This window comes from Quercus suber, unplaced genomic scaffold (assembly GCF_002906115.3).
Source record: "Quercus suber isolate HL8 unplaced genomic scaffold, Cork oak 2.0 scaffold_366, whole genome shotgun sequence".
NCBI classification, from domain to species: Eukaryota; Viridiplantae; Streptophyta; class Magnoliopsida; order Fagales; family Fagaceae; genus Quercus; species Quercus suber.
In genome coordinates this window covers 502,731-513,121 of record NW_027069818.1, presented here as the reverse complement: position 1 = coordinate 513,121, position 10,391 = coordinate 502,731, and positions in this window count along the sequence as shown.

Below are 10,391 nucleotides of genomic sequence, written 5' to 3'. Positions count from 1 at the left end.
ACGCACTTAGAGAATATCTACAACAACAACAACAAGAACCAAATTTTAGTCTCAAAATTTTGTGGTCTGTTATAGATTCTCAATAGTACGTGGTTAAAGATGACCACATGTATTCTCTTTTAGTTTAATTGGCACATTTCCATGTATAAAGTATTTGGGAATTTAGAAAAAAAAAATTGTCCGAGATATGAATTTAACCGCATATTGTAACTATCTAAAAAGAAAAAAAATCTGAAAAATGAAATTTGAATTGCTTCTTTATAAAATAAATGCACCTTAGTTGTATTGTCTAGTTTATTATCATCATAAAGCATCAATTAAGTTCATGTTAACTTCTTGTGTAATGCTGTGATAATGCTCAAGAGCCAATAATAATGGTGCACTAAAAGGAACAAGAATATCTGAGGATAATCCTATAAAATTTCCCCTTCTTTTTCTTCTTAAGAGAGAAAGAACTTAAAAATGTTTGGTTTTTATACAAAGTGAAGAAGGGAAAAATAGGGGAATACACGATATTAATTAGCAAAGAGGTTATAAAATCTATTTTTCCAAAGGTGAAACTTCATATTTATTCGTTGACCCACTGTATCATTTTGAGATGTCTTCCTTCTGTTCAAGGAGACGAGTTTACTACTGTTTCTTACTTCTACTTTCCATTCAATCTCAAGTGTTATAATCTAAGAATTCATACTGGTTAAAAACTTGAGTTTACAATTTCTCACGCATATATAGTAATGGTAAGTTACATATATATCCACCTCTCTAGTAGAGTAGAAATAATAATCTGCTTATGACTTTTTTAACTGATTCTCTGCTCCAGAACTTTGGTTGTTTATAACACGTAAGACCCACCTTCAGGTAAAGGTGATGTACTCATTTACATTGCAAAATAAGCTCACTTCCACCATGCATGTTTTATAGAGCAGTGAACATTAAACCTGGTGTTAACCTCTCTAGTTTTACGTGGCTGAAAGGGCATCACTTATATAAAGAGATTTTGCTGGTTTTATTCTTTCAATCTTTCTTTCTTTTTTTTTCTAGGAGATTGTGCTGGTTTTATTCTTTCTATCTTTCTTTCTTTTTTCTAGGAAAAAAAAAATTGAATGTTAGATTTATTTGAATACTGTTCCCCCACACCTGAATCTAGGCCTAAGGGCTAAATAGATATACTAGCAACTGTGAAGACATATTGCTAATTGTATACCTAAAGGGTACTAGATGCATTAATAGGTATCAATTAATGTGTCTTAATTAGGTCTAGTTCTCCTCTTTGATGAATACTTATTATTGTGTCATGTTCTAACAGTACATACGTACTGCCCAATATATATATAGCCTGTTATCTAAATTAATTTGCAACAAAATGTTCTTTAGTCTTTATCTAGCTAGGGTATTCTTTATTATGATTTATATGATATTGTGCTGTTATGCCATGGTGTCTCCGACTAACTGAGTTGAGACTAATCCCTACAGGTATGTACATGCCACATTTAAACGATGTTCATCTATAACCTCAAGGAGATAGAGTTAAACTGATAGCATGAATCATTGCCTCAACCTACCTTTAATTACATGTGCGAATTCATTTTAGGGAATCAGTCTCACATGCATGCATCAATCTCTCGTGGGAAATGATCTTGTCTCATGAATTTAAGAGGGAAACTTGCTCTTGCTCAGAATTTCTCTTATTCTCTCTCTCTCTGGGTAAATTTAGAATAGTAAATTTCATTGTTTAAACGATGAATTTATGTTTTTGGGAAAAGAACGTTATTAGTCTTGAAATTATGTTTTTGGGAAAAGAATGCTCCTAGTCTATAGGCGCTCTTTATATGTTATCTTAGAAAGAAGCTTTGCACTACTCTGAATTCCATTGCATAGCTATTTGTGCGGTGTATCTTGTTAAATGAAACGAATATATATATATATATATATATGGCTAATATCTTTTTTTGGTTTATTATATGGCTAATACTTAATTTTCGTTTGATGAACTTATCTCTATCTGTTTATATTGTTTATTCTTAAAATATGGTTGTACCCACCAAAAAAAAAAAAAAAAAACGAGTCTTTTAAAAGTTGTACCTTGAAAATAAATAAAATTAGTTAATGAAAATCTCCTCATCCAAACGAGCACTAGCATGAAATACTTAACCATTTATTATATGTTTTTACTTTTTTTGTTTTGTTTTGTGTTTTGTTTCAGTACACCAGAAATATATTTTTAACATTGCACACAATTTTTAACCAACTCAACATTGTTATTGCAGTTTGGAGGCTGTGCTCGAGTAACAATGGATATATACGAACATTTTCCTTGATCGTATTAAGGAAATACTTTTCTCTATTTCAAATCAAATGGAGAGATTTGCAAAGTGAAGATTTAGTTTTTATATGTATACACAAATGTACTTATAGTATAGTGTCATTCACAATTACATTCAACCAAATAAGAAATATAATCACATAAAACAAATAAATATATATAATACCCACAAAAAAGAAATATAATAATTAATTTAAAATGGTGTGCACTGTACTGTATACACATTTAAATTTGCAAAATATTAAATCTTAGAAGAAGGGTCTTTTTTAATTTGCTTTGAAATGGAAAGGATCTTCTATTTAGCTAGCAAATGGTTTAGATTTAGAAAATTGAGGAAATAATATTTCTTCAATTTTTTTATTGGATTATATCTTCAATAGGGATGTTTATCCCACATTGGTTGTATATGTCTAGTGTCCACTTTTTATAACCACAGTCTACAATTATAAAAGTTAAACCCTTTTATAGTTCTAACTTTTGTAGTTGTACTCTGGTTATATAATATATTATAAAGTTGGTTTAAAATACTAGTATTACTATTTTTATGTGTGTTGTATTACTTTTTACTTAAAAAAAAAAATAGAGATGTTTATCTCACATTGGTTATGTGTGTTTAATATCCGTTGTTTATAACCATAGTCTACAATTACAAAGATTAGACCATTTTGTAGTTGTATTTTAATTATATTATATATTATAAACCTGATTTAAAACACTAGTATTACTATTTTTGTGTGTGTTTAATATATATTACTGTTTACTAAAAAAAATATCTTCAAATTCATTCCATAATTTTAGTAATTACTAAATGTCCCTGCAAATCACCACAAAAAGTAATGTAGGATAAATCTGTCTTCCTTATTTTCATTTATTTATTCTTTAAATGGTCACCTTTCATCCACATCGCCATGCTTGGAAGAGGCCTCTTTCCAGAAAAATTGCAATTAATCTTTCATTAAAACTTAAATTTACTGATATTAAATGATGAAAGCTCCATTTTTCCTTGTTTTTTGTTCCCTTGTCTTTGAACCAACTTAACCATGTAATTTGAGGAAGGACTTGTAAATTAATAATTTCTAAATTGAAAATCACCAACATAAGTCAGTCCCAAATTCCCAACTGACTTGCTTAATCATCTTTTATCTTTGATTTCCAAACGCACCTACACCAATGTCATTAACTAATTTTGGAAGTCTATTAATTCTCGGCTTAGTCAAGATGGGTTCGAGGATTATTTATTTATTTATTTATTTATAATTATATATATATATATATATTTAGGGAGTTTTCAATCCGTTTTTGATGATAGTTCTTTATCATCAGACTAAGATACCAATAAATTTTTGGAAATTATATTATTCAACAAAATTTCCCCATTCCTTGGAGGATACACATTAATGATGAATGACTACTAAGGGGGAATAGTTTTTTTCTTAGAAATTGATTTTTTTTATTTAAAAACAATCTATTTCATGATTCAGATTAAATTAATGTTACATTAATGGTAAGTTCTATTTTGCTATGGAGGAGAAAGAAAAGTAGTAAGAATATTCATGGGCACAATCTCTAAATCTGACTACATTATATTCGTATCTTTGATTAGCATGGAAACATGGCATAAGACAAAAGCTTTTTCTTTTTATTCCCTCTCACAATGGAAATGTGAGTTGTAGGTCAATAGAGCACAACGTAAATAATCATCCAAATGTATTTAGGAAAACAAAATTTGTCGGACAAAGGTCGCAGATATTGTGGACTAAAAAAATGTTGTAGAAGGAAAAGACCGAGTAGTCCATGGTATTTTGGTTTGTGTCCAATGAGCAACATTGGGGTGTGTCCTTTCAACAGTAAGAGTAAGCTTTAGTTAGTCCTTTCTTCAATGGTAAGAATAAGCTTTAGCTAAATTAGGGTCACATAAAATCGTATAATTTTGTACTACAGTTCATGTCATGATGTGGTGAGTTGTGAGCCGTGAAAATGTGATGATAAGCATTCCTAACATGACTTTTAACTAATTCTTGTCATTCAAGTTTGTCATCCTTCACAAGGACAACCCGCTGCCAATACTGAATGCTAGCCTCATAAATAAATATTACATAAAATAGACTGATCGATGATCATTTGCAAAAATATACTGTATACAATTTGTAAGAGATGGGACCCCAAGCCTCCAGTGTGTACACTCATTTATATATATATATATATATAGCATCTAGAATCTAGTTGTAGACTGTCATCCACAGAGGCATCAGCGTCTAGTAGAGCTAGAGTCAGCATTAAGATGATGGGGCTCCGTATGGACTAAGGAACAGACCAGACAAGCATAACGAAATCTTGCACAAATAACCCCCATATACTCTACACTGATCTCTATCTAGCTACTCTTTCAGTGAGTTTGCAATTGGAAACTGCTCTGATCCCTCTTCTATTACTGCATGCTTTTTCTGCCCTTTTCGCCCTATCACATTCACGTGCATTATTTTACATTTCTCAATCACATTTATTTACTACTACTACTATAAAATTATGAACCAATCCCATCCTTTCTAAATGGGTTTGATTAAAAAACTGCAGGCTGTATCTATTTTTTTTTTTTTTTAAATGGATTGGTAACATTATAAAAGTGTATTGACCTAAAACCACATGATGACTACAAGACTGAAGACAAATATAATTGTACTATAATCCATTTGCTAATTACTTAATTTAAGTATATTAATTGATACTGTAATTTTTTATGCATGTGGTAGTTATTATGGCATGATGAGATGAAAAAAATAAACAGGATGACATTGATATTTCAGGTCCCAAAGTTTTGCGTGAGTGCAGGGAAGTAAGTGACAAAAAAACTAAGGTGGTAGCTAAATGGCGAAGGATATTAAATAAAGTAATGAAAGAAACAAGATTCGTATACCCTGAACAGATGGAGAGATGTATGGCGTGTCCCCACTCTATATATATATAAAAAGAGTCTGTGTATAGATTTTAGGGTTACTAGGCGTAATCAATGACGACAATAAAAGAAGAAGCCCCTATTAAATTATTATTCAAAAGAAAAGTAGTTTTCATATTCATTCGTTTAATTTTCTTCTTCTTCTTCTCTCTCTATCTTGTAAGGAAGACTTTGGCTCCGTAGGACGCGTGCAATCTACTCCCAAAGTCTCACTCTGTAGACTGCATGGACCACGTTGATATTTCTTTGGTTTTAATGTACCATATTCCCGTGATACCTTCTCTCTCTCTCTCTCTCTCTCACCCTCTTTGGCTCTATTCTTTTGGTAGATATCTTAATCTTTTATGGTGAAAATAAAAAGATGAAAAAAAAAAAAATACAAACTTCAAAGAGAGAGAAAGAAGTGGCATGAGGCATATGGCATGCTTTTTTTTTTCTTTTCCTCATTTATACCACTAAACATTCCATGTACCCAAAAGTAAAAAAAGGACATGTAATACAAAGATGTTAAAGATTGAATTAAAGGCTGAGAAGAAGGTTGTTTACACTTTTGATTTCGTTATAATATCCAGACACTGTCACGCAGAAAGCAACTGGAAAAAGAGGATATGTAGAAGAAGATAGAAGCAGCATCAGCAGGAGAGAGAGAAAAAAAAAAAAAAAAAAGCGGGTGGGGCTGCTAAGTGTACAGTGTACATTGATATTATGTGACAGAGCATTAACAATGACAGTGCAAAGGGTGGCAGCCGATCCCAGAAAACAACCGTAATTATGGTGAAATATAAGGGTCCGGATGATAGCTACATGTCATGGGGTGCACACACTTTTATTTACAACAGCCGTAAAGATATATTTATAATAGTTATTCATTTTTCCCAAAAACAAAATATATACTGTTATACGTAGTATACAACAATGCTATAGCTACAGGCAACAAATTTCTTTTTCCTTTTTTTCCTTTTTCTTGTGACAAGTTTGCATCAGTTTCATATTTATCATTTTTATTATACATTAGTAGCAATCAAATATGTTTTAATTAGCTCAACTGATAAAATTTTTTATAATTGAATAAAATATTTAGGGTTTAATTCCCGCTATACCAAATATTTATTGGTGTTTTGATCTGATAATAAAAAGATTTCTTGTGTCATTAGACTTGAGAATTTTTATTTTTATTTTTATTTTTATAAGATAGAAATTCTACTTTAGCCAAATCTAAGTGTATATATGTGTGAAACTTCTTCTTGAAAACTTGAACTTCGGCCCTTACCTCCCACGTTTCACAAGCACTTAATACTTATAGAATGACCATCGCACTAAAAATACGTAGTAGACTTGAGAAAATATTAAAGTTATTATCAATTGATATTTTTATTTTATGATAATTAAAATGATTAGTAAATTTTAACAACATAATAAATGAACGTATAAATAATAATAATTGACATAAATGACAAAATTTGTAGTATTTACATCAAACCATTCTTAGACATGTTATATTGTATTGAATGCTACAATACTCTGTCTCATACAGTAGCAAAAAAGAAAGAATAGAAAATAAAATGGGGGGACAGGGTGTGAGAGTAAGTGGGCCTGACTGCAAAATATTCTGACCCACCTGGATGGAATGGGATAGAGATATGGGGTGGCATATAGGGATGGGGCAGCTCTGAAATTTTCCCTGACCCAATGCTCTCCTTCATTTATTGCCGGATATCTAGATTCATGCTAAGGTTAGGTGTCCAAACTGCACCATATGCATTACGCTGCCTCAGCTTCCCTCCCATTCCCCTTTCTTTCCTCTATTACTATTACTTCAAACCCTTTCCTTTTTCGTCTCTTCCTTCCCCTTCCCCCCCCGCTTTTGTCTTTACTCTAATTCCCTTCTTTCCTTTCTATTCCTTCATTTCTCTTTCATTATTTCACCTACTTGCCTTCTTTCTCCTTTTCTTTTGCTTTCTCTTTTCATCATTTATGTGTTAACATTATAATTTTGGCTTCATGTAATTATGGAATGTAGGGTGGACCATATAGGGCCATGTGAACCATATGAAGAGAGAAAGAGAAAAAGAATGTAAACTTTGGTTGTGGTTGAACTGCATTCCTAATTGACAAAAACATATTTCACATTTTAGTTTTTGGCTATGTAGACACGATAGCATAAATGGTGAATGCTTGAAACCACTTGTGGGGTCGTAGTAAAAGGATACCAAATTGCCCAAGTTACATAATACAGGTCCCCACTTCCATGAATGGTCACTTTTTTTGTCTTGGTGGATGAATGATTACACGGGCTGTCCAAGTACTTCCAACTGCCTATTCTTTCATCTAAGCCAGTATTGTGTCATGTGGTGCCACTCGGTGAATGGGAGTTAACTAACATTTCCATTCACTTTCTTTCTATATCCTTCCTAAACATCCTGCACATATACAAATGTAACTGTGAAGAGCATATAATATATATAGAATGTGTTTCCCCAACATCTTGCTCATTAAACTTCTATCATAATTGGACTCTCTTTCTTTCTAAAGTTTGAAGGTTTCTAGGTGAGCATTTATAGGATAAAAAGTTTGTCATACAGAAAATATTATAGAACAAACGCACACAAAGAGGCCCACCACAAGGATTTTGAACACCCAGAAGTTGCACATTTGTAGCTCATACTAACCAAGTTCAATCCACATTTCCCATGAGTGCTTATTTTGGTATAATTTATTTGACTTTAAAAATATGGTAGATAAAATCATAAAAGTATCTTAAAAAAAGTAAAACTTCCAACAAAAATATTTATTAAAAAAGAAGAAGTAAAACTTAAAAAATTACACAGCTTCTTTAGGGAAAGCTTATTTTCGTTGTCCCATGGCTTGACTCATAAAGTAGAAAGAACAAACGGTGAAGAGGATTGGTCTTCCCATTCAGGCCCAAAAAAAATGAGCAAATAAAAAGAAAAAGAAAGGGTATTACGTGTTCTCATTTAAGTACTCATCCCAAGCCTGACCCAGAACTTTAATTGGGCTCCTGCTTTAAGAAAACTGCAGCCCACTGATCTAAAACAACAAGTCCTAACCCACCAAGAAATAAGGATAGCTCAGGTGGGCCGAAAGGAGAGACGACTGTCCAGCCCATAACCAGGTCTGATCTAATACATATTCATTTCAATTTCATTAAGGAATATGAATATTGTGGCATTCAGCGCAGAAGATTAGCATCAAACACTAGCTGAGCCATTACTCTCTTTTCTTTTCTTTTCTTTTATTTTTTCTTTTATTTTTTATTTATTTTTTATTTTAGTTTAAACTTATGACATTCACTTACGTGGTGGTAGAGTTTAAACCCATGCCACATTAGCTGAGCCATTACATTATATTACATGCACTAAATTCAATTATTGTCATTCACACAACACAACCAGCTGGAGCCAATCCCAGAACTTGAAGAGAAATAAAACTACACATTTACTTATTAAATAGTTTTATTGCTTTGATGGAATTATATATTAAGCAATAAAACTAACATTGTATTATCTATCATATGTAATTAAAAAGGTACTAATATTTTATATTAATTATTGTAAGTGGCACATTAATTATTTAAGTATAGTGTAATGAAATTTAAATTCATTTTCCTTAGATTTATATGAGAAATGATTTATTTGAAATATGATATTCTTGTTCAAATTTAGTTGCTTTTACAACAATTGAAGCAGAATCCAACCCCCCCCAAAAAAAAAAAAAAAAAAATAGCGTTCTTGAGTATGCATGTAACATTTAGTCTATTTATATCAACCACTATATCATGTAGTTTTCAATTTTATAAACACATATAGTATGATCAAATCACTACATCACTAAGTCCTTTTAGATACACATTACTGTCAATTTCTTTAAAACTTTCTCCCATCTCCCCATGTGTGTGTTAAAATACTTAGTATTATATATATATATATATATCACTATATCACTTTTATTGTCTTTCTATTTTTTCTATAAAATATAACAATGTTACAAATTTTTTAATAAGGAAAATTATTGAAATATTTGAGAAACTAAGAACAATTAATAATCTTTAATGCACCAAAGAATGAAATAATGTTCTTTTTCAAAAGCCTAAGCAGTAAAGCAATACATACCATTAAGAATAAATAAAAAAAAATTGCAAATGAATACATACCAATTATAAATTCTTGTAACCAAATATCATTATGTTGTAAAAAAATATTCAATTGATTCTGATCTTATAAATCAAGAATCGTTGTGATCTTTATATTCACCAATGCAAGTCCCATTAATTCATTTTTTTTTCTTGAATTAGGCATTATTACTCAACTTGTAGCAGTTGTTCGAAACAAAGAAGTATATACCACATTCAGATTAGTCATTTGGAGGTAATGAAATTTTATTAGATTAGTCATTTGGAGGTAACGAAATTTTATCACTTTTGAACACGACCCACAATTTTCTTCATCCAACAAAGTTTCTTTAGTTTCTTTCTTTGTTTGTCCCTCTTAATCATATCTACAGTCGCTTGTGGAAATCACGAACCACTCTTCATGATTACGGTCTAGTTAACAAGAAGCATAAGAATGAGATAGATAAATAAGATGGTTTTTGCTTTATTAAGAGAGTACAATAGATTTGTCAAAGATGAAGAGTGTAAGAGAGAATGTAAACCTTGGTTGTGGTTGAACCGAATTCCTAATGCATATAATACAAGGTTAAGCGAGAATTTGAAGTATAAAAAGCTGGTTAGATTGTATAGGAAAAAGTTGAACAAACGCACACAAAGAGGCGCACCACAAGGATTTAACATTAACAAGCCAAGCCCAATAAACTAAGCTTAGCTCGCCTTGCATGCTGATGGCTCCACTTCATTCAAGCCACACTTTTCCATTTCATTATGTCTTCGAAAAGACACAACTCCCACAGGTTGCACATTTTCATTAATTTAATTGACTTAGAAAATATTTTAGATTAAAGTATCTACAAAAAATATATCTTCCACAAAATATCTAAAAGAAAAAGGTAAAACTTTAAATAAATAAAAAAGTATCTAAAAGAAAAGGTAAAACTTCTATAAAAAAAAAAAAAAAGTATACCAGCTAAAGCTTTAGAGTT